The sequence below is a fragment of the Doryrhamphus excisus genome, unplaced genomic scaffold, assembly GCF_030265055.1.
Source record: "Doryrhamphus excisus isolate RoL2022-K1 unplaced genomic scaffold, RoL_Dexc_1.0 HiC_scaffold_24, whole genome shotgun sequence".
NCBI classification, from domain to species: Eukaryota; Metazoa; Chordata; class Actinopteri; order Syngnathiformes; family Syngnathidae; genus Doryrhamphus; species Doryrhamphus excisus.
Window position 1 is genome coordinate 1667810 of NW_026652242.1, and position 24281 is coordinate 1692090.

Genomic DNA, 24281 nt, shown 5'->3' on the forward strand with positions numbered 1-24281 from the left:
CAGGAAGTCACCAAAATAAAACAAATTTCAAAATAAAATGACAATATACGTAAAATAAATAATTCAACATGAAAATTATATGACAAAATGAAAACAAATACTAAGGATGGACTTTTGGTGAATTACAACGCCATTGCTGGAACACACCTGTTACATCTCCACAACACAAGAACAACCCTGAAAGAACAATCACATTTAAATTTCAGTCAATTTAAATTTTTGTCACAGTCCACTGTCCCCCATGAAGAACCCTGCTGTCGGTGTGTCGCACTCATAGTCGTCATGTCAGGATGTCATTTGCAACACTTAAAAGGTCCAAGTTCCTTTGAAAGTCGGATTGTCCTAATTTACAAGGCCTTTTTCGTAATAGCTAATTTTTAGATGGTTCTGCATACCCTAAATGAACTATCTACATTTTAGCAGATTTAATTTATGCCTCTTGATGCTAAAAGAGCAGAACAGCCTAATATGTTCTTTGCATGTGTCTATTAGTAAACTAATCATTGGGTTTGTTCTGTATTTCCCAAAGTGATGGTCAAGGATGGCTTCAGCCTCACATTCACACAAGACAAACAAGACAACACAACAATGAAAAACCAGCTGGACAGTCCTTTCTGAGTGTATTTTTGCCGAAAATACTTTTCAAAAAATTCAATTTTAGGACTGTAAAAAATTAACAAATTGTTTGTGCATTCCCAATCGAATGTAAAATAGCATGCTTGTACAAAAAAGGCCCACATTATTCCATTTGTCACTGTGTCTCTTTTAGATAGAGACCCATGAGGAATGGAATCATTGACGTCAAAAAAATGGTACCTGAGTACCCCAAATGTGCATCAAGGCAGCACTTATGCCCAGAACAAAATATTTGTGAGATAAACATTCCCCTAACAGCTATCCCTATGTTCATATATTTTATCAAATTTCTCATCACCATAGAAAGGTATGATGTGCATTGAAGACCTTGCAGAGCATCAATTTGCATTAATTGTGTGTGTGTGTGTATGCGTGAGAAAGTACATTCTTAACCTCCTCCACCAGTTGAGCACTCATGTCACCAGTTTGCATCTTCCTTTGATATGCATACAGCTGATTGGCCTCTTGCTTCACCAAAGTGTGAACATCAGGGTCAGTGTAAGTTTTTACAACTTCACCTCCATCTGAATTAGAAAATAGGCCATTTGGTCCTTTGCACCATATGCCAACAAATTTAATTTTTGAAGTTGAATTTTCTCTGAAACAGAAAATCCAATGGTGACTTGTCTTTGGTCCACTTCACCTGATTGGCCAACGAAGTTAACATAATTGCCATTCAACTTTGGAGAGGTTAGGAATTTGTCACTCTTAGTAAGTGTGTTTCATCAGAAAGGAAAAGAAATAACCATATTTTGTATACTATGTCTTCTTATAGCATATTCTAAAAGAGAGAAGTAGATCATATCCTACATAGTTATCAGCAAGAGGGGCTGATTTAAGCCAAGACTCTAAACAAAAGGAAGAAAAGGACAGAGCATATAGATGTGTGTGTGTGTGTGTTACTGTCAACTTCAGTATCATCCTTGGCATCAGATGAGTCAGAGTAGGCATGATCCCATCACGCCCCACCTCCTTGCTTCCTTCCACCTTGCTTGTTAAGAAAGTCCTCCATCAAGTCTTTGGTCCAAAGTCTCCTTTTGCTGCACATGCCAGGGTCATATTGCTGTCCCAGTCTCTTCTCTGGATGTCCTCCTTGCAGGTGGCCATTTGTTGCCACCCATTGATTCTGGTACATGGCTTGTCCTTGCATCAAAAGTGAGATCCATCCAGTTCTAATTCGGCCACATTCCGCTTTAGTGGCTGGTGATGTGATTGTCGTCACCGTGAACACCATGTCAGCAAACATCTGCAGAACTCTTCAGTGGTCAGGGAAAGTGGGACAACTTCACTAAACACAAGCAGGGCTGTTATGGCCTCCCCACACGCCTTCCTTACACCATTGTCCCACTCATGGTCTCCACCATCAGTCACAGGATACTTGCTAAGCATCCGTTTGGATACGAGCGACAATGCATGTCTGGAAGGGATCGTTTGCAGTTAGAACACAGCTCATGTGTTGGATCTTCTTCAGGTCTTGGTGAAGATGAAACTGGACATAATGGCATGGCTGATGATATTGGACTCATCGTGCATGTTGTTGTATCAGGATGTTGTTGTCAGGTTGTTGGCAGAGCAAGGGTGGAGGTGTGCGATCAAGATCATGGTCCACTCTGAGACACTGAGGCACTGTAGGAGAAAGAGAAGGAAGACCTATTCTGAGAAGTCTTGTCTGTTCTTTTCATGTCAGTGTGTGTTGCAGATCTTCATCATCTATGTAACGATCATCATTACAAGTCTTAGTTGCAAGCCGTGCTCTCTGCCCTCAATGGTTTTTAGCCTTTTTCATTTTTTTTTCCCCCAAAGAGTCCATGCCCTAAACATAATTCTTGAATGCTCTTTGATTTTCTCTCAATTAATTATTTTTCTTTTAAACAATGCAATGTGATGTTTTCCCTTATCACCATTTTTCCCAACAAAAATCTCACTTATCTATTTTGTTTAACTCACTTTCTCTTGTTCTCAAAAGTTCCCTATATTAGTGTTTTTTTTTATGCATGCTTTCCTCATTTTTTTTCTTTACCTATAGTTGCTTGTTTACCAGATTTCCCATATTTACAGATGTCACTCGGTTGTGCACAATTCCCTTAAGACAAGGTCGTCACCCCGAATCCGTGTTGTTCCTTCGGCACAATCCACGACAAAGCCGAGCTGTATCCAATGAATAATGCGTAATCCACTCTTTATCACTTCAAGATTTTGTTTGCATTAATTTATATCCAATATACAATTGTGCATGATTCACTCCTATTGTCTAATCTATTACTATCTATTAATCTATTACTGAGGTCTTATCAGCACAAAACAGCTACAAGCGCAACTCACTCTTTGTTGTTACAGAGGTCTTGTTCGCGCAATGGTGCGCGACTCACTCACAATTTTTTTGGTTTATTTTTTATATTATTGAGGTCTTGTCCGCCCATACCATGCGTAAATCACTCAATGTTGTTACTGAGATCTTATTAGCATGAAAGTATACCCAGTATACTCTGATACGCGATTCACTCATGTTCCAGAGATCTTATCCGTACCGACAAGTGACCAAATGTGCATATGGGAAACACGACAACACTTACATATAAACATGCAACTAATGCTCAAATATAGTAATTATTTCAGGATTCTCACCATCAAAAAAAACGTAGTTCCACTCTTGATAAGAGATTCCAGTGGTGATGGTCTGGAATCCTGGACGGTCAGCCCTGAAAATCTCTGAATGTCACTGACAGAGAGGCTGGAGGAAAAAAATAATTCCAGGATGATCAGTCGCTGTCCGCCACAGGTCCAGATCCAATCAGCCAAGGAATCCCACTTCTGACACCAAATTGTTGTGGAAAAAATTTCTATCATCCTAAGTAGGATAGAGAATGCCTGAAATAAATACATAGCTCTGGCAGTTTTTATTACCTTTGCAAAACAAAGGGGTCAGACAACATACAGTATGCATGGCGGTCTGTAGGTGTCTGGCCAAGAGTGGCCTCTTGGCGGGAACTTTGCTATTCCATAGCATGCAAATGATTTACATTACAATAGAAAAGAGACATTCATGTCACTCCCCCGATGCCACCCTCATGTATGGGGGTTAGTCTACACACCCAATCTTCTGGCACGGTTTGTCACACCCATGCGAGACAACCTCCTAGGGTCAGCCATTTGGTGGGACATCCTGATGTCCACTTATCCCATGAAGGTAAAGCTTTGATCAAAGAATGACCTCCTCCGACACTGCCCCTAACCCCAGGTTACAGATAGCCTCCTGCTGTGCCACCATCTTTGAAGGGACAGCAGGATGTGCTCGGATGCAAATGTTGAAGCTCTACAAAAGGCCGTAAAGTAATTCAAACAATGTGTAACCTATGTTATACCGGTGAAATATAAAATTTTCCATCACAGGTTCTAACTAGGCTACCACAGTTTCTGCATTACCAAACACTAATTCAGATGTTGGGACTCATTTTCAGTCAACAAGACCATGTCAACAAAGGCCCTGCAGGAGATGAGGTGACCGAGAGGTTAAGGTGCTGGACTGCTAATCCATTGTGTTCTGCGTGCATGGGTTTGAATCCCATCCTCATGGGACTATACCAATGCAGTAGTTTTGACACCACCTGTGTTTTTAGGAAACATCATTAGAATGCAATTAATCAAAGTATCAGGTACGATGTTGGAGATGGAGAATGCTTTTTTAGCAGGAAAAAGACACAATATACCATTTGGAGAATGCAGGCATCGATTCCACTTCATCAATGAAATGTTTTCCGCATGTTGCACAATTTTCCACAGGAAAGAAATCTTGACGATGTATCACCAAAAGTGCTGAACCGCCCAATGTGTGGCTGAAACTAGTGCACAAGGAATAACTTGTTTAAGTAAACCTTTTAAACCTCGATGACCCATCAAGAAGTCAACCTTTGTTGGTTCAATTCTCCCAGTCACGATGAGGATGTGTGCTGGTTTAGTGCATATGCAGAACTTAGTTCCCATCGTGTAAGCATGTTTGGTGTGTTTGAAGGGGTATAGCTCAGTGGTAGAGCATTTGACTGCAGATCAAGAGGTCTCCGGTTCAAATCCGGATGCCCCTGATGCACTCCTTCGTTTTAAGAATAGTCTAAGAGTACATGAATGCATGGCTCATAATAGCAACAACTTCGGTGTAATATAACTCGCGATTGCTTCCCTTTTTGCATGGCTCCTTTCTACATTCTTCACACTGACATGAAATTTCTGCAGTGGCTTTTGTCCAAATTCCTCGCGGATGACACAGCCCCCCCCGACCCCCCACGTCTAAGAGAAAGTCCAGCCGCACCACAAAACAAAGTCATTTCAGCTGCTTTTACCCACGATCTTATCTTTTCCGTGCTGACTCAAAGCTCAGGACCATCGGACCAGAGCTCTGCCTTTGGGCTCAGCTCCCACATCACTGTGGCGGACCAGTGGAGCATCCAACGTAGATCAACTGGTAAACTGTCATGTTAGATGCCAAGAACAAGATGCCAAGGTACCTTGAACTCCTCCAGTGGGGGTCAGATCTCTTCCCCAACACATAGACAATTTCATTGAAATGTCAAGACAACCTCTTTTGTCCTGCTAATGTGGTCTGTTTTGTTAGCCCAAATGTCCAAAATCACAAGGGTTTTGCCTTTGTAGGGAGCATTGTAGTACATGTCACATGTGTACTACACATGCCATTAGAAAGGATGGGAATTTCTTCAACACAACAAGACTTCTGATTCAAAAACATTTTGTTGAAGAAAAGCACATTATTTCTGGAACATCTTATGTGAACTAAAATTCTCCCTACAAAGGAGAGATCTTGGTCCATTTGGACAATTGTCAATCTGCCCCCACTTTGGACACATCATCATGTTTCATTGTTTGGCAACTGCTTTCTGAGTTTCGCCAGTACTCTTATAACCCCCCCCCCCCTCCTCCACTCCGGGTTTCCATAAATTAGTGGTTATCCCGTTTGCCTCACACGCATAAGGCCCCCTGTTTAAAACTGGGTGGAAACATGGGCTTTCTATTCCCTGTTTTACAAAATAACTGGTGGTCTAGTGGCTAGGGTTCGGTGCTCTCACCGCCGCGGCCCGGTTTTCGATTCCCGGTCAGGGATTTGACATTTGGATAGGTTTTTACTGGAGAGAGGATTTGTCTTCGGCCTCGGTGGAATGGTTGGGGTCATCTTGAAGCGCTATTTGGGAACAATAACTCACGGACTCGGTTTCTTCACTATTACATGACAAGAGACTGGTCTAGAGAACGCGGCCAGGATGAGGATATTTGTCTGACGCTGGATAGATCCTGGACTCATTTCCGATCCCACATCTCTTTTACAAAATACAAAGGATTCCTTGGAGAATGCGGGTATCGATTCTGCTGCATCTCGCATGCTAAGCAAGCACTTTACCATTTGAGGTAATTCCCCTGGTTTGGGGTATTTGTCGGATGCTAAGGGGTAGATCCAATCCCAACATCTCTTCTACAAAAGGTGAAGAACTCCTTGGAGACTGTGGGCATTGATCCCAAACAAGACAAGACAAGGTGCTAGACAGGAGAATGCAGTTAGGACTGGGTTTAGGGTGATACCTATGGCTGTATTTGGCCTAGATATTGGGATTGGGGCCCGGATTAGTGTTTGGTACTTGGGAACATTTAATCACAAAAAACAAAAGAGGTTTTGGAGAATGCGGGCATTGAACCCACTACCTCTCACATGCAAAGCGAGCGCTCTACAATTTGAGCTAATTCCCCTGCTGTTGCAGCATTGGCAGAGAAATCTTCTGGCATACTCTACGTGTCCTTGCAGAGATGAAGTGGCCCTGGTCCCGAAATGTCCACCTCCAAGATGGACTGAGGTCTTAAACTACCCACATGGACAAGCCAAATATCTTCTGGACAAAAAGAGTTCATGGTCAGACACGACAAAGGTTGAGCCGGTCACCCGAACATGAAACTTTTGATCTGAGTGTCCGGGATTCAAGTCCCTGTTCAGGTGACCAGGTCTGAGGTCCACTTGCAAACGCCTCCTTTTTGCCCTCAATATACGAGGGCAACAGGACAATCCCTTGGTACTCTATGGAAACTATATGAGGAGCCTGGCTTTTAACTGGAACTGGAAAGACTTGTGGCCCCGCACACAAACCAAGTATCTTCTGATCAGCTGATCCTTGACATCAGCTGTCACAGACATTGGCGTCGTTTGGGGACCTCCTCCTGATCCACGGTTACCACTGATTTGTAGAGTAAGTCAATAAGTCATCATACTCTTACTGTTAAAGGAAGACACAGTCCAAACACTCGATTGCTGCAAGGCAAGTAGGTTCCACCAAGACTTGAACTTGGATCACTGCATTCAGGGTCCAGAGTGCTAACCATTACACCATGGAACCCTTTGTTTTGGATGTGACTGGCACCTTCTGGCGTAACAATGGAGGCTTTGCAAACCAGGACAACAACTTTCCTCTTTGATGAGCACAAAGTATTTTTGGGTACAATCCAGGGGTCTTGTGCTCTCACGGAAATGGCTGTCCTTTTCCAACAGGAGTTGAGATGAAATGTATTCAAATAGACAAACTGCATTGATCACTCTATCAGAATTTCTCAGTTTGCCAATTTCAGACTGCGTGACAAAGACTCAAGTCCAACTCCATGGACAGGGAAGCGGAGGTCCTTCAGACAAGACGGTATTGCCATTTTTTCCTGGCAGACATAACATGAGCAAAGGGATTGTCCTTCGAGCCGGACTTGAACCAGCTACATAAGGATGCCAGCTTGAACCACTTCAGTACGCCGCTCTTCCAACTGAGCTATCGAAGGTCTTGCTGTTCTGAGGCTAGTGAGTACGGCCGAGCGTTCGACGGCGTCTCATCGAGGTTGTGGCTGAGAATGCCACTATTGACAGAATTTGGATTAGATAATCAAGTCTTGTGGTGGAGAGTCTCAGGTGGAGAGTCTCAGGTCGAGAGGTGTGACGTTTCTGATCGAATTCAGAGGTCATCAGTTGGTCCTGAACACGGTCTTGGCACTTTTTTTCACGATGAAAGGTATGAAAACAGCCCTGTTGCATTGGCCGGGAATCGGACGCGGGTCTACCACGTGGATCGATCCTGGACTCATTTCCGATCGTAACATCGCTTTTACAAAAGGCAAAGAACTCCTAGAAGACTGCGGGCATTGATCCCACAGCAAGACAAGACAAGGTGATACCTATGGCTGTATTTGGCCTAGATATCGGGATTGGGGCCCGGATTAGTGTTTGGTACTTGGGAACATTTAATCACAAAAAACAAAAGAGCTTTTGGAGAATGCGGGCATTGATCCCGCTCCCCCTCACATGCGAAGCGAGCGCTCTACCATTTGAGCTAATTCCCCTGCTGTTGCAGCATTGGCAGAGAAGGTCCAGTCTTATAACTATTTTGGTTCCTTTGCTGGACTACGTCAAAGCGACACAGACTCTGCCTTTCTGAGTGCAAACCTAACGCAGTCCCTGGTGGTCTAGTGGCTAGGATTCAGCGCTTTCACCGCTGCGGCCCGGGTGCGATTCCCGGTCAGGGAATTGACATTTGGCTAGGTTTTGACTGGAGATAGAGTCGCCAGATCGTCAACCTCCCACCTGGAGGCGAACTCGTCGCCCACAGTACCGAGGCCATGTCGGCGAAGACGGCAGTACATGGCACAGACACAGCTTCACTCTTCCCCCACTTTAGGCCCCGACTGAAAAAGCAGAACCCCCCATCGCAGCTAAAATAGCCCACTTGGGAGAGCGTTGGACTGGAGTTCTAAAGGTCCTCACAATAAACCTCACTCCTCCTGATGGTCGTTACGTCTTTCAATAATGGGGTGTTAAAATGTGGATTGTCAAAAGGAACAAAGACAATCCATCTGCAACCTGGTCAACGGACAGGTAAACAGTGCAGGTACCCTGCTTTGTGCGGCTCCTTTTCAGTGTCCTCCATTGTCAGCGAACCTCACAAGGTCACAGTTTTTTCCTGATCAGGGCACCGTTTTAGGTTGTGTGGATGAGTGGTCTAAAGCACCAGATGAAGGCTCCTTTTGCTCAGCGGGCACTGGTTGAAATCCCACAGCTGGCATTTTCCTGGTCAGGTCCATTATCCACGACTGGAATGATTTGGCAGCAAAGGACTGTCAGATTGTACAACACACCCGAGCACCTCATGAGCAGAGTTATCCTTTTCCGGGAAAGAAACAAAAACTCTGACTCGAAGGTGCTGATTGCTGCTCCCAGTTGCTTCTAATTCGTCTGCGAGCAAAAATTGAATTTTAGAGTCTGGTTAATTGAAAAGATTTGCTAGCTAGCCAGGAGTTGAAACTTGAATCTTCTGAGATGAGTTATCCTTTGCCCCACTATTCGTACAACAAAAGGACCTGTCATTTAAGGTTAGCTTCTGGATTGTCACTGTTTCGCCAAGACTACAATTGGGTTGAGAGAAAAGTACTTTTTAGACAAGACAATAACAAAAGCAACACACACCTGCCATGACCCAGGGTTGGTGCGGACACAACAATGAGTACGAACCACGATATGATTACAGCTGTCTAACCCGTAGACAACACGTCATCCACTGCGCCACTAGCCATTCAACAAAATAACCTGGAGTTTAAGGTTGGGTTCTAACTAGGCTACCACAGTTTCTGCATTACCAAACACTAATTCAGATGTTGGGACTCATTTTCAGTCAACAAGACCATGTCAACAAAGGTCCTGCAGGAGATGAGGTGACCGAGAGGTTAAGGTGCTGGACTGCTAATCCATTGTGTTCTGCGTGCATGGGTTTGAATCCCATCCTCATGGGACTATACCAATGCAGTAGTTTTGACACCACCTGTGTTTTTAGGAAACATCATTAGAATGCAATTAATCAAAGTATCAGGTACGATGTTGGAGATGGAGAATGCTTTTTTAGCAGGAAAAAGACACAATATACCATTTGGAGAATGCAGGCATCGATTCCACTTCATCAATGAAATGTTTTCCGCATGTTGCACAATTTTCCACAGGAAAGAAATCTTGACGATGTATCACCAAAAGTGCTGAACCGCCCAATGTGTGGCTGAAACTAGTGCACAAGGAATAACTTGTTTAAGTGAACCTTTTAAACCTCGATGACCCATCAAGAAGTCAACCTTTGTTGGTTCAATTCTCCCAGTCACGATGAGGATGTGTGCTGGTTTAGTGCATATGCAGAACTTAGTTCCCATCGTGTAAGCATGTTTGGTGTGTTTGAGGGGGTATAGCTCAGTGGTAGAGCATTTGACTGCAGATCAAGAGGTCTCCGGTTCAAATCCGGATGCCCCCTGATGCACTCCTTCGGTTTAAGAATAGTCTAAGAGTACATGAATGCATGGCTCATAATAGCAACAACTTCGGTGTAATATAGCTCGAGATTGTTTCCCTTTTTGCATGGCTCCTTTCTACATTCTTCACACTGACATGAAATTTCTGCAGTGGCTTTTGTCCAATTTCCTCGCGGATGACACAGCCCCCCCCCCCCCCCGACCCCCCCCCCCCCCGACCCCCCCCCCCCCCCCCCCCAAGAGAAAGTCCAGCCGCACAACAAAACAAAGTCATTTCAGCTGCTTTTACCCACGATCTTATCTTTTCCGTGCTGACTCAAAGCTCAGGACCATCGGACCAGACCTAAATTCATGAGGAGCCGGGCTTTTAACTGGAACTGGAAAGACTTGCAGCCCCGCACTGTCTACTCTGAGCCCTCCCGGATGACTGAGCTCCTCACCCTATCTCTTAGGGTGAGTCCAGCTACCCTACGGAGGAAACTCATTTCAGCTGCCTGTATCCGAGATGTCATTCTTTCGGTCATGACCCAAAGCTCATGACCATAGGTGAGGGTGGGAACATAGATCGACCGGTAAATTGAAAGCTTTTTTAACCACGACGGTCCGTTACAGCGACCGCATTACTGCCGAGGCTGCGCCGATCCGTCTGTCGACCTCACGCTCCCACTTTCCCTCACTCGTGACCATACCTAAGATACCTAAACTCCTCCACCTGGGGTAGGACCTCATTCCCAACCCGGAGGGAGCACTCCACCCTTTTACGACTGAGAACCACGGCCTCTGATTTGGAGGTACTGAGTCTCATCCCAGACGCTTCGCACTCAGATGCAAACCGTCTCAGTAAGCGCTGAAGGTCACAGCCCGTAGAGGCCATAAGAACCACATCATCTGCAAATAGCAGAGATGAGATTCTAAGGCCCCTGAAACAGATTCCCTCAACACCTTGGATGCGCCTAGAAATTCTGGGATGTCCATAAGTGCACTTGGCACCAGGACACCCTTGGCTGCAGGTCTATGATCGACTTTGCAGTCGTGTCATCAGACCTGCGTCCGCATGTTCTGGACAGGCGGGTGAAGAGAGGGGCTGAGCTGTCAACTGATCACCACCTGGTGATGAGTTGGATTAGATGGCGGGGGAGGATGCTGGACAGACCTGGTAGACCCAAACGAGTAGTGAGGGTGTGCTGGGAACGTCTGGCCGCCATCAAGCTGAAGAAGGAGTCCTATCGAGCATTGATGGCTTGTGGGACTCCGGAAGCAGCTGACAGGTACTGTCAGGCCAAACGGTTCGCGGCTTCGGCGGTTGTCGAGGCAAAAACTCGGGTGTGGGAGGAATTCGGTGAGGCCATGGAGCACGACTTTTGGTCGGCCTCGAAGGGGTTCTGGCAAACCGTCCGGACCCTCCGAAAAGGGAAGCATTGCCCAGTCCACACTGTTTACAGTGGAGACGGGGCCTGCTGACCTCGACTGGGGATTTGTTTTGGTGAAGTAGGTGCAGACACATCCATTAAAAAATGAAAATACAAAATTTACAGTATACAGGATAAATATATGTACACGGTCTGTTATTTGTTTGTTGTTCCGGAACTGCAGTCTGATTGTTTTTCCTAAGAGTCCAAACTGAGCGTTAATTTAACGCATATAGAGTGTCAAAGTGGCAGGATGAGGCAGAGGTGGGTTGTGAACAGTGTCGGGGGGGGGGGGGGGGGGGGGGGGGTTCCGGGACTTGTTGATGAGGCTGACAGCAGACGGGAAGAAACTGTTCTTGTGGCGTGAGGTTTTGGTCCTGATGGACCGCAGCCTCCTCTCAAAGAGACTGTGTCCGTGTTGAGAAGGATCGGCCACAATCCTTTTCTGCACGCCTTAGGGTCCTGGAGGCGTACAGATCCTGGAGGGACGGGAGATTGCAGGAGGTGAGGATGGACTCAATGATGGAGCTGTAGAAGTGCACCAACATTGTCTTTGGCAGGATGAATTTCTTCAGCTGCCATAGGAACGTAGGAAGTACATCCTCTGCTGTGCCTTCTTGATGAGGGAGCTGATGTTCGGCTCCCACTGGAGGTCCTGGGAGATGATGGTACCCAGGATGCGGAAGGACTCCACAATGTCAATCGTAGAGTCACAGAGGGTGATGGGGACAGGAGAGGCTGAGTTCTTCCTGTTGTCCACAACCATCACCACTGTTTTTAGGGCGTTGAGCTCCAGGTTGTTCAGGTTGCACCAAGTCACCAGATGGTCAACCTCTCACCTGTAGGCAAACTTGTCGCCGTCAGAGATGAGTCCGATGAGGGTGGTGTCGTCCGCAGACTTCGGGAGCTTGACAGACTGGTGACTGGAGGTGCAACTGTTTGTGTACAGGGAGAAGAGCAGAGGAGAAAGAACGCAGCCCTGGGGGGATCAGGTGCTGACGGTTTTTGTATCTGAGATGTGTTTCCCCAGCTTCACGCACTGTTTCCTGTCAGACAGGAAGTCTGTAATCCACCTGCAGGTGGAGTCAGGCACGCTCAGCTGGGAGAACTTCTCGTGGAGCAGAGTTGGGAGGATGGTGTTGAAGGCGGAGCTGAAGTCCACAAACAGGAGCCTAGCATAGGTTCCTGCGGAGTCCAGGTGCTGGAGGACCAACACACCAAGGCAGCCGTCCGCAGCGCCATTTTGGAAACACGTGGTGGCATGGGAATAAATGACTACATGGTAATCAGGTGGTTAGGTGTCAGTGGTTCCAGACACATGGGTTGTTTACATTGTCCACAGTAAGAGGGTGATTATTCACAACAGACATGGCTTCCTAAAGAAAGGTTCTCAAGGAACTGTCACTCAACCTGCCAGCACTGTTTGCTAGGACTGAAATGAGCACGCTTTTGATGATTCTGATCTGGCGCTCCCAAACACCTCCCATATGGCTTGCATTTATGACAAAGTTGCATTGCTTGTCTGCCAGGTATTCTGTTACTCTTTCTGTGTTTATTTCCTTTAGAGACTTTTCCATTTCATTTTTAGTTCAAACTAAGTATGTTCCCTGATCTGATCGGATGTGCCAAACAGCACCTCTGATGGCAATGAAGCATCTTGGGGCATTGATGAATGAGTCAGTGGTCAAGTCCTCCAGCATCTCTATGTGAACACCTCCAGAACATAGACAAGTGAATAGTAGACTGTACTGTTTTTGTTCTTTACACCCTTGTTTTGTGTGAAAGGGGCCAAAACAATCCATGCCACCATAGGTAATTGGTGGAGAAGGCTCAATGTGGTCTTGAGGTAAGTCAGCCATCTTTTGTTCCTCTGTGGCTCATCGAGCTTTCCGGCATGGGATGCACTGTCAAATATGTTGAGCCACTGCTTTGCTCCCTCCCATGATCCAGTAGTCATTTGCTCTGAGTTAATTCAAGAACCAATATAGTTCTGAGACTGGACCTTCTCTGCCAGGAAAAGCAGGGGAATTAGCTCAAATGGTATAGCGCTTGCTTTGCATGTGAGAGGTAGCGGGATTGATTGCCTAAATTCTACAAGGAATCCTTTGTTTTATTGGCTAATTGTAGGCCATTCGCGCACCCCGAGGTTACAGAGGTCAAAGGTAAGCCCATATTCAGCAGCACAGTGGCGAAAGGTAAATTTATGTGCATTACCGTTTCCACAGGTTCTCGATTTGTACAACCCGGCATTAATACCTCTTAGTGTAATTCTACCTTACTGGTGGATGCCTTCTTCTGGTCGCTCCTCAGGGCTGACCTCTGGTAGTGGTGCGGTGGACCCGACGTGAGTGATAGGTTACCGACCGAGAACATGACTGGTGTTTGTGCCCTGATTTCTTTCCTTCCTCCAATAACAGATTGTCAATTGATGTGGAGCGCCTAGTGCATAGTGCTACTTCCGTAGGGTCTAGCAAAGAGGGGCTCATTGGTTCCAATTCCAGCAGTCCTCTACTGGTATTTCCATACTTTCTTATCAGAGGTCATGTTGAGATACAAAGCCTGTTTTCAGGAGAAATGCAAGACCCCGGGATACAATAGGTCTTCTTTGTACACTTTTCAGCAGCAGACATTTTGAAAAGCACCCCTGGTTTACTGCCCAGGAGTAACAGCCTCGGCCACTCTGGAATGAAGGGTGACGCCACTTCAAGATGCAAGAAGCTGTCAGGAGTGGGATTTGAACCCACGCCTCATTCGAGACTGCACCCTGAAGCAGTGCCTTCGACCACTCGGCCACCCTGACCCTCCAGAGGCTACTTTTTAAAAGTCATTCAAACACTCTGCGTTTTGTTTCCCATGTGGGTATTATGTTATGTTAGTCCAGATTAACAGCCTAGTTATTTGTGTCAGTCCCAGGGACCATTTCCAGACCCTCGTGTGACACTTGTGTTGGACTCTTTTGGAGAGCCCTTGCATTCTTCCCAATAGGTAAACCCTTTGTATCGGTGCCAAATATATACGGGATTCCCCACCTGCTGACCGAATGACACACGACAAATGGCGTCGTCTCAACGTTGCAAGCAGTTACTGTCTAGAAGAGTAAAGGCAGCATTGCCAGGTTGACATGCTCAGCTGGCACTATGGCTTAGCTGGTCAAAGTGCCTGTCTAATAAACAGGAGATCCTGGGTTCAAATCCCAGCAGTACCTGGGTGCTTGGTCCGTGAAACTTTGGCAGCTGAATTTTGATCCACGTACCTCTTTTTGTCACTTGCCCTTCAAAAACGAGTCTACGGTGCATCCACACCTGACATGATTGTTGTGGATCCCATTACGCCAGAAGGAGCTAAATCCAAAGAGTATGACATTGTGATGTTTTGTCATTCAGTGCCACTTTGCATAGGCTCAGCCACTTTTCTCCGACATGTGGCATTGGTGGTTCAGTGGTAGAATTCTCGCTTGCCAAGCGGGAGCCCTGGGTCCAATTCCCAGCCAATGCAGAGTATCTCAGCTTGTACCTTTCTTTAGAGTTCATGTGAAAAAGTACAAAGGCTCTTTTTCCTGCGAAAGGGCAGAACTCAGAATGACACCTGAAAAGTAAGAGAACGGACCACCTGACAGTTAAGGTGGACAGCACTTGAGTATTTGCACATTTCTGTCAGAAGTAGAAACTTATTGAAACCTTACTGCAGTGATGCTGATGTAGTCTCTGTGCAATTGGTCAGAGCGTTGGACGGGCCGCGCTTGTGTTGTTGACATTTGCTGCCAGCCAATCAGGATGCGAGACAGATGTCAGACAAGCAGAGAGACTTTGGAGAAATGAAGTCAGGTATTTGAATCCCGTCTAAGCCAGCAGTCAAGTCACAGTTTTCTTCTCCACAATATTATTTTTTTCCAATTAATCCCTATATAATTACAAATTATTCCTATCAGGCTTATATTGATACCAGTGCTTGAAATAAAATACAAAATCAATGCAATGTCACAAAGAATATTTATTTATCAGGTTGCCACACTCAAGAACACTCTCAATAATAATAAAAAAATCTACATGTAAGCAGTTATGAATAATGAATATACACATTGTTCACTTATTTTGCCGCCTTTGTTTCTCCTTTTCATAGAAAGGAAAGGCCTGGAACTCCCTCCAGCTCATCTCTTTTTCCATCCTGTGCTCTCTATAGATGGAGAACACTTTGGCAGGACAGTAGATGTACTTCTCTGAAGCCAGTGTGGATGCGGGGGCTTTTCCGGCCCTGCTTCAGCTGCATCCTGCAGAGGCACTTTCGGACAGGGGGTGGAGGAGATTCATCCCTCTTTCTCTTCTTCTGCTGTTTTTCCTCCACCCTCTTTCTTGTCTCATCCACCTCTCGCTGGAAGAAGTCTGTTTGACTGAAATCTTTAAATGGCATCTTAGGGTCTGTCAGACCTTCTGCAGCAATAAGATTATCTGACAGGGCCTTGTTGATGAACGTCGTGGTTGATGTCCCATCCACTTGATATTTTGATTTTGGTTGGCCACAGCACAGACATGGTTTTTGTTTGAGTTTTTTGGCACAGGAGGTGGTTGCTGCTGCTCCAACGGGGTATGAGCAGGTGGTGGTGGTGAAATAACCATCTCTGCAGGCAGTGTCACTACAGGCACAAGATGCAACTATTCCAACAAAGGGACAAATGATTACATTTTTACCTGGCTTTGCTTTGGCTGAGCGAGAAGTCCTCTCAGGCAAGAAAACAGCAAAAAGCAACACACACCAGCCGTGACTCAGACAGAACACAGAATACAAACAACAACACGATTACGGCTACAAGCTATCGTTTTTTGGGTGAGAACCATGAACTCCTACTCAGAGGTGCGGATTGCTCATTCTCGCTGCTTCAAATTTGCCTGCGAGCAAACCTTGAACTTTAGACTCAGATCAATCGAAATGTTTGCCGACGCCCCTTTCTCTGTCTTTTTGCCGTTTCTCATTGAGGTTTCCTGACTGAGAGCAGATCGGCCTCACGGCTGGTTGGTTGTCTTCCGTGCACGGGCAGACCTTTCCAGCAAGCATTGGTAGTGCTGGGCTGGTCGTTTCTTGCTCGGTCTGGCTGCACTCGCAAGCCAAGGAGCTCGGCGCGGTGCTGTGCCTGCCTCTTGTTTTAAACACGGGATAAGGGGAGAGCGTGAACGCAGTCCCCCACTACCACAAATTATGCAGTCGAGATTCCCGCATTTGGGGAATTCGCAGAGGTCAGCTCAACCCATGTGCAATGGCTGAGCCTCGCCCTGGGTGAACCACCTTCTTGATCATGGTATCTCCCCTGGCAGGTAAGTATGAGTTGCACCGGTCCCGCCCGGACTAGTCTCTCGCACATGTCACATGCTGAGTGGTGGTCTCATCAGGTCGCCCACAACAAGCCCAGCCACTTGACCTGTGTCCAAATTCAGAGACAGGACTCTGGTTATCTCAAGGAGTCAGTCTGTATGGCACTCTTGTGACTTCATTCTGAGCTAAGGCAGCGGCAGCAAGTGGCTTAGGGCAGTTGCTGCAGACATTCAATGCGGAGACTGAAGTACTGACTCCACGTCCCTAGTCACACCATGTAACATGAGAGGCCAATATGTTTAACCCTGACACGTGTAGATGTGCAAGGTCGTTGTGAGTCAGTGGGTTGTCAGGTTCAAACTCCTGTGACACTTGGAAAAACACTTAAATGCAGAAATACAGAAGAGACAGACAACAATATTCAAAGTTACTCGCAGCGAGGAGAGTGAAACCACATACCCAGTGACATGCCGCTCCACTGAGTATGCAGTTCAAACTCCTCTTTATTTATTCTCTTTCGGGGGTCCCTACTACATGGTCATGCAACTCTAGGGGTGGCAGTTGCACGAGCTGTATTTGTTTCTCTATGTGTATGTGTGTGTATGTGAGAGGAATTACTTTTATTGTTTTATGAGTTCTTATCTTGACACGTTCTTGCAGTATTAACGTGAACATCTGCAGGGTTGCGGTTGGTGCATCCAGGCACCTCCAGGACCTGGGGGTTGCTGGGGGTCTCTGATCAGGGTCACAGGAACATTTCTTCTTCAGCACATTCAAACACTCTTTCTATTGTCTAGGCAAATGGATATAAGGGTGATAACTGATGCTATATTCATTCTATCTACATTTTATTCTAACAAGGATCTATCCCTGAGCATCCGACAAATGCTCTGTCTCACCCTAAACCCAGTCGTGACAGCATTCTCAGTCGAGGACCTTGTCTTATTGTGTTGTCCATGTTTTGTTTATATTTCTGTTGTCAGTCGCTTCAGGATGACAACGGTTTGTGCTTCAAGGTGACCCCAACCATTCGACCGAGGCCGAAGACAAATCCTAGCTCCAGTCAAAACCTACCCAAATGTCAATTCCCTGACCGGGAATCGAACCCGGGCCGCGGCGGTGAGAGCGCCGAATCCTAGCCACTAGACCACCAGGGACTGCTTTATGTCTGCACTCAGCAAGGCAGAGACAGTGTCACTTTGACGTACTCCAGCAAAGGAACCAAAATAGTTCTGTGACTGGACCTTCTCTGCCAACATTGCAGCAGCAGGGGAATTACCTCAGATAGTAGAGCGCTTCCCTTAAATGTTAGACCCGAACCTCTTTTGTTTTGCTAATGTGGTCTGTTTTCTTAGCCCCGCAAATGTCCAAATGCACAATGTTTTTGCCTTTGTCGAGAGCATTGTAGTACATATGACATGTATGCTACATATGACATCAGAAATGATGGATATTTCTTCAACAGAACATGACGTCTGATTCAAAACATTTACTTGAAATGTTGGAGAGAAAAAAATGGAGTCGCTGAAACACATATGCAAGGCACTGCTGGGATTTGAACCCAGGACCTCCTGTTTACGAGACAGGAACTTTGACCAACTAAGCCACAGCGCCGGCGAAGGAGTGTCTTCAGTGTTAGGCGAACCACTGCATGACGGAAACCACACCAGTGGCCAGGCTTTCAACAGGACTGGTGAAATCCTGCCAGTGTAAGCGGACCGAATCCACGATTATTCTCCTCCTTGGTCTTCGCTGTGTCAAGGATGAGAATGTTGTTTGCATGCAACGACACCACAGCGGCCACCTCCTTCCTATAAGCCCCTTCGTGCAGGCCAGTGACGCACCCGATCAGTCATCCGTGAAATATGGATTGTGTGTCCAAACTGGGGACAGATGCCCGTGTACACACCTTCAGGGATCAAGCACATATCCTTGTTCCCATTTGTCACCTTGATTTTTTTGTGAAAGAAGGAATTGAACGGCCTTGCTTCCACCCAGTTTCCAACTAGGGACCTTTTGCATGTAAGGCAAACGTGCTAACCACTACACTATGAAGGGTGAGCCCTTTAAGGGGACTGGTGAAGCAGTTGCCAAACAATGACACAAGACGATGTGTCCGATGTGGGGGCATATTGACAATTGTCCAAATCGACAAATGTTTCTCCCTTGTAGGGAAAGTTGTTCCACAAATTATGGGCTTTTCTTCAACAAAACATGAAATCACAATCACGGCTTGACAGGTTTGGCTTGTAACCTCCTCTAACGTTGTCTGGAGGGGTGGCCCTTTGATGAATGAAGTTAAGGTCCTTTCAGCCTGCCAATAAGCATTTTCAAACTATTGGCAAAGTCGCAACGTAAACAGGGATTGTGCTCAAACCCAGGCTTGAACCACGGACCTTTAAATCTTAATTCTCGCACTCGCCCGACTGAGCGATTCAGCTGAAAGGTGGTGTTCCACTTTTTCAGTAGAGGCTAAAAGAGGGGCCAGGGTGAAGCTGTGTTTCTGCCACATGTGTTGCTGTGTACCTGGCCCAGGGTGTTCTCATCTTGGGTTGGTATGTCCCCATGCTGGTAATGTGGGGTCTACTCTTCTCCGCCTGAACAGGGACTTGAACCCTGGACAATCAGATTAAAAGTCTGATGCTCTACCAACTGAGCTATCCAGGCCCTTGATGAATGAGGACAACTCACAAGGCAAAATCTTCTGGCATACTGTACTTGACCTTGCAGAGATGAAGAAGCCCCTGTCCCGAAATTGCCACCTCCAAGATCGACGGAGGTCTTAAACTGCCCACATGGACAAGCCTAATATCTTGTGGACAAAAAGAGTTAATGGTCAGACAAGACAAAGGTTGAGCCAATCACCTGAACAATAAACTTTTGATTTGAGTGTCCGGGATTCAAGTCCCTGTTCAGGTGACCAGGTGGCCACGAGCCCTCCAACTAATGCACCTGCAGTTTAAGGCTATGTTCTGGATTATCAGTGTTTCGCCAAGAGTAAAATTGGGTCGAGCGAGAAGTCCTTTCAGGCAAGAAAACAACAAAAAGAAACACACACCAGCCGTGACTCAGACAAAACACAGAATACAAACAACAACACAATTACGGCTATAAGCTATCCTTTTTTAGGTGAGAACCATGAACTCCTACTCAGAGGTGCGGATTGCTCATTCTCGCTGCTTCAAATTTGCCTGCGAGCAAACCTTGAACTTTAGACTCAGATCAATCGAAATGGTTGCCGACGCCCCTTTCTCTGTCTTGTCGCCGTTTCTCATTGAGGTTTCCTGACTGAGAGCAGATCGGCCTCATGGCTGGTTGGTTGTCTCCCGCGGACGGGCAGACATTTTCAGCAAGCATTGGTAGTGCTGGGCTGGTCGTTTCTTGCTTGGTCTGGCTGCACTCGCAAGCCAAGGAGCTCAGCGCGGGGCTGCATCTGCCTCTTGTTTTAAACACAGGATAAGGGGAGAGCGCGAACACAGTCCCCCACTACCACAAATCATGCAGTCGAGATTCCCACGTTTGGGGAATTCGCAGAGGTCAGCTCAACCCATGTGCAATGGCTCGACCCTGGGTGAACCACCTTCTTGATCATGGTATCTCCCCTGCCAGGTAAGTATGAGTTGCACCGGTCCCGCCCGGACTAGTCTCTCGCACATGCCACATGCTGAGTGGTGGTCTCATCAGGTCGCCCACAACAAGCCCAGCCACTGGACGTACTCTGAGTTAAATTCAAAATCATTTCCAGTGAGGTTAATTTCCAATAATTGTAAAAGTTGTTTCTGGGGTCTTGTCCTGTCAGGGTATTCATCAAATATGTATTATAGCTTCTAGGCCCCTCTTGGTATCGATATTCGTGTACATATTGTCCACGTCTAGCGAAAAAAAGAAGGCCTGGGCCGGCAATTTAATTTTTTTGGACTAACTCTGTGACGAGTTGGCGATAGGAACCGGGTTCGGATCCCAGGATGCAGAGGACACCGTGTTCAGTTGCACTTCAAGTCTTTTAATTGGCTTACGTGACAACGAGGGGGTAACCAAGGACAACGGCATGTAAAAGGAACGAAAAGATGCCGCGGGTAAAAACCAGGAAATCAAAGTACTAACAGGGATCGAGGGGGCCACAGGGCGTGCAGCAGGAGTAGTCCACGTCGACTGGAGGGCACCCGGGATAGTCATGTAACCAGAAGGTCAGACGCGAGAGCATATGGCGTGGAGACCAGAACAATAGCCGAGTACCCTCCAGTCGCCACAGGTGGGTATAAATGGGGGAAATGGAATGAGGAACAGCTGTGGCATGTCCTGTGGCTCCTCCCAAGGTGGGAGTGGAGAAATCTAAAAGGGACAACAGAATTAGTAAGCAATATAAACAAGGAACAAGACTATACCACCCAAGCTACCGAATCATAGTTCAGGTGGAGCATGACAGTATTCCCCCCCTCCATCAATGGACGCCACCTGGCGGAGCTCCAGGCTTGTTGGGGAACCTGCGATAGAAATCGGATATGAGGGTTTTGTCAATAATAAGTGATCTTGGGATCCATGATCGGTCCTCAGGACCGTAGCCCTCCCAGTCGATCAGAAACTGCGTTCCCCTGCCTCGGCGTCTTGCATCCAGGATGGACCTTACTGTGAACGCAGGGTGGCCGTCAACCTGCCGTGCGGGAGGTGGTGATGCAGGGGGGGGATTCAGGGCGGATGAAGCCACCGGCTTGAGTTGGGACACATGGAATACAGGGTGGCGTTTGATAGATGCTGGAAGTATAAGGTGTGTGGTCACAGGATTGATCATGTGTTTAATCTCGTATGGCCCAATGAATCGAGGGGACAGTTTCCTAGATTCGCCTGCCAGGGAGATGTTGCGGGATGCCAGCCATACCTTCTGGCCAGGTTTGTAGTTCGGGGCTGGTTTGCGGTGGCGGTTGGCCAGCCTCTGGTTGCGCCTGGCGGTACGCGAGAGGGCGACCCTGGTGTTGCGCCAAACCCGGTGAGCCCGACGGAGGAAGGCAGCCAAGGAGGGGACTGTGCACTCGGGTTCCTGGGAGGAAAAGATGGGGGGTTGAAAGCCATGAACAACATGGAATGGCGAGAGGCCTGTCGCGGAGCAGACCAGGGTATTGTGGGCGTACTCTACCCAAGGGAGGTAGGTGGACCAGGAAGACGGACGCTGGTGACAAACACATCTCAAGGCTGCCCCCAAGTCCTGGTTAGCACGCTCAGATTGTCCGTTGGACTGCGAGTGGTAGCCTGATGACAGGCTGGGTCGGGCCCCCAGGGACTTACAGAAAGCCCTCCAAGTGGCTGAAGAAAATTGAGGGCCCCTGTCAGACACTATGTCCTGTGGGATCCCGTGCAGGCGGACCACATGCAGGACCAAGAGTTTGGCCGTCTCCATTGAGGAGGGGAGCTTGCGGAGGGGGACGAAGTGTGTCAATTTGGAAAATCTGTCCACAATGGTCAGAATAACGGTAAAGCCACTAGATGGGGGTAATCCGGTAACAAAGTCCAAAGCGATATGGGTCCAGGGCCGGGACGGGACTGGAAGGGGTCGTAGCAATCCAGCAGGAGGCTGATGAGAAGATTTATTCCTGGCGCAGACGGAGCAGGCTGCGACAAAGCTCCTGGTGTCAGCATGAAGGGTAGGCCACCAGAACCGCTGAGCCAGGAGGAAGGCGGTCCGTCGAGCCCCGGGGTGGCAGGCGATTTTAGAGGCGTGAGCCCACACCAGCACCTCGGGACGCAGTGCCGCCGGGACGAACAAGCGGTTGGGGGGGCATCCAGCTGGGGTGGGTGAGTCCTTGGCCGCCTCTGCCACGCGCCTCTCTACCTCCCATCGCAGGGCCCCTATGATTCGGGACTGTGGCAGGATGGTCTCTGGGAGGGAGTCCTCAACTGCGGGCGCAAACATCCTGGACAGGGCATCAGGCTTCCCATTGAGTGACCCCGGGCGAAAGGTGATGCAGAAGTCAAACCTGGTAAGGAAGAGGGCCCACCTTGCCTGCCGGGGGTTCAGGCGGTGGGCAGAGCGGATGTAGGCCAGATTCCGATGGTCCGTGTAGATGGTAAAGGGGTGAGTGGCGCCCTCCAGCCAATGCCTCCATTCTTGTAAGGCCAGTACCACCGCCAGGAGCTCCCGATTCCCAATGTCATAATTACTCTCGGCCGGAGATAGACGACGGGAGAGGAAGGCACAGGGGTGCAGTTTCTGATCGGTGGTGGAGCGCTGGGAGAGCACGGCCCCGACCTCAGAGTCGGAAGCGTCGACCTCAACAAAAAAAGGGAGAGAGGGGTTAGGATGTACCAGTACGGGAGCGGACGTAAACAGGGATTTGAGGCGCTGGAAGGCCTTTGTAGCCTCAGGAGACCACACAAAGGGTACCTTGGATGAAGTAAGCTTATTCAAGGGTTCTGCCACCTTACTGAAGTTCCGAATAAAACGACGGTAAAAGTTGGCGAACCCCAGGAACCTCTGCAACACCTTTCTTGACGTAGGAGTAGGCCAGTCAACCACTGCCTGAACCTTGGCAGGGTCGGGTCCGAGTTGGCCTTTCTCCACTATAAACCCCAGGAAAGACACAGAGGAAGCATGAAACGTACACTTCTGGGGTTTGACAAATAGTCTGTTCTCCAGGAGTCTCTGGAGGACTAGTCGGACCTGCTGGCGGTGTACCGAAACGGAGGGGGAAAAAATTAAAATATCGTCCAGGTAAACGAACACGAAACGACCAATCATGTCCCGCAAGATATCATTTATCAGGCATTGGAAGACGGCAGGGGCGTTAGTAAGGCCGAAGGGCATCACAAGGTATTCGAAATGCCCGAGTGGCGTATTAAAGGCCGTTTTCCACTCATCGCCCTCTCGGACACGCACCAGGTGATAGGCGCTACGTAGATCGAGCTTAGTAAACACGGCGGCCTCGTGCAGGGAAGTAAAAGCAGAATAGAGAAGGGGAAGGGGATATTGATTCCTGACCGTGATTTTATTAAGAGCACGAAAGTCGATGCAGGGGCGTAGGGAGCCGTCTTTCTTTTTGACAAAGAAGAACCCTGCCGCGAGGGGGGAAGATGATGGTCGGATGTGACCGGCAGCGAGGGAGGTGGAGATGTACTCCTCGAGAGCACGGTGTTCGGGTTGAGAGATATTGTACAAGCGTGATGCGGGGAGTGGTGACCCGGGAAGCAAATCAATGGCGCAGTCATAGGGACGGTGAAGCGGAAGGGTCATGGCCCGGTCTTTGCGGAACACGTCACTAATGGAATGATACTCCCCCGGAACCAGGGACAGGTCAGGGCGGTCAATGGTGGTTAAGCCGACAGGGGGCGCGGGGGGTAAGGCGGCACGAAGACAACGGCTGTGACAATATGCGCTCCAGTTGGAAATAGTTAAAGTCTTCCAATCAAAGTTAGGACCGTGCTGGCGAAGCCAGGGGAGCCCAAGTACTAACGGCGCTGAGCGAGAGGGCATAAGAAAAAATTTAGTGACCTCTTGGTGGTTACCCGACAGTAGTAAGGATAAGGTGCATGTCTGATGCGTAATACAAGCCAGGTAGCGCCCATCAAGCGAGCGGACATTCTTGTGGTGGACACGTTCGACTGTGGGAATTTTAAGAGGACTGACCAGTC

General features: G+C 47.7%; 10 non-coding genes across 10 annotated transcripts; 4 read left to right on the plus strand and 6 right to left on the minus strand.

Moving 5' to 3' along the window:
• The first annotated feature begins 4643 nt into the window (after positions 1–4643).
• trnac-gca (transfer RNA cysteine (anticodon GCA)) lies at positions 4644–4715 on the plus strand. Its single transcript has one exon. It is a non-coding gene; the product is annotated as a tRNA-Cys (tRNA).
• A 2235-nt stretch (positions 4716–6950) lies between these two features.
• Positions 6951–7022, minus strand: trnaq-cug (transfer RNA glutamine (anticodon CUG)). Its single transcript has one exon. It is a non-coding gene; the product is annotated as a tRNA-Gln (tRNA).
• A 1094-nt stretch (positions 7023–8116) lies between these two features.
• trnae-uuc (transfer RNA glutamic acid (anticodon UUC)) lies at positions 8117–8188 on the plus strand. The gene has a single exon. It is a non-coding gene; the product is annotated as a tRNA-Glu (tRNA).
• Positions 8189–9878: 1690 nt separating this feature from the next.
• trnac-gca (transfer RNA cysteine (anticodon GCA)) lies at positions 9879–9950 on the plus strand. Its single transcript has one exon. It is a non-coding gene; the product is annotated as a tRNA-Cys (tRNA).
• A 4831-nt stretch (positions 9951–14781) lies between these two features.
• On the plus strand, positions 14782–14852 carry trnag-gcc (transfer RNA glycine (anticodon GCC)). Its single transcript has one exon. It is a non-coding gene; the product is annotated as a tRNA-Gly (tRNA).
• Positions 14853–16507: 1655 nt separating this feature from the next.
• Positions 16508–16671, minus strand: LOC131111119 (U1 spliceosomal RNA). Its single transcript, XR_009121116.1, has one exon. It is a non-coding gene; the product is annotated as a U1 spliceosomal RNA (small nuclear RNA).
• A 1075-nt stretch (positions 16672–17746) lies between these two features.
• Positions 17747–17818, minus strand: trnae-cuc (transfer RNA glutamic acid (anticodon CUC)). Its single transcript has one exon. It is a non-coding gene; the product is annotated as a tRNA-Glu (tRNA).
• Positions 17819–18201: 383 nt separating this feature from the next.
• On the minus strand, positions 18202–18275 carry trnat-cgu (transfer RNA threonine (anticodon CGU)). The gene has a single exon. It is a non-coding gene; the product is annotated as a tRNA-Thr (tRNA).
• Positions 18276–19255: 980 nt separating this feature from the next.
• trnak-uuu (transfer RNA lysine (anticodon UUU)) lies at positions 19256–19328 on the minus strand. The gene has a single exon. It is a non-coding gene; the product is annotated as a tRNA-Lys (tRNA).
• Positions 19329–20119: 791 nt separating this feature from the next.
• LOC131111123 (U1 spliceosomal RNA) lies at positions 20120–20278 on the minus strand. The gene has a single exon (XR_009121120.1). It is a non-coding gene; the product is annotated as a U1 spliceosomal RNA (small nuclear RNA).
• Positions 20279–24281: the final 4003 nt, after the last annotated feature.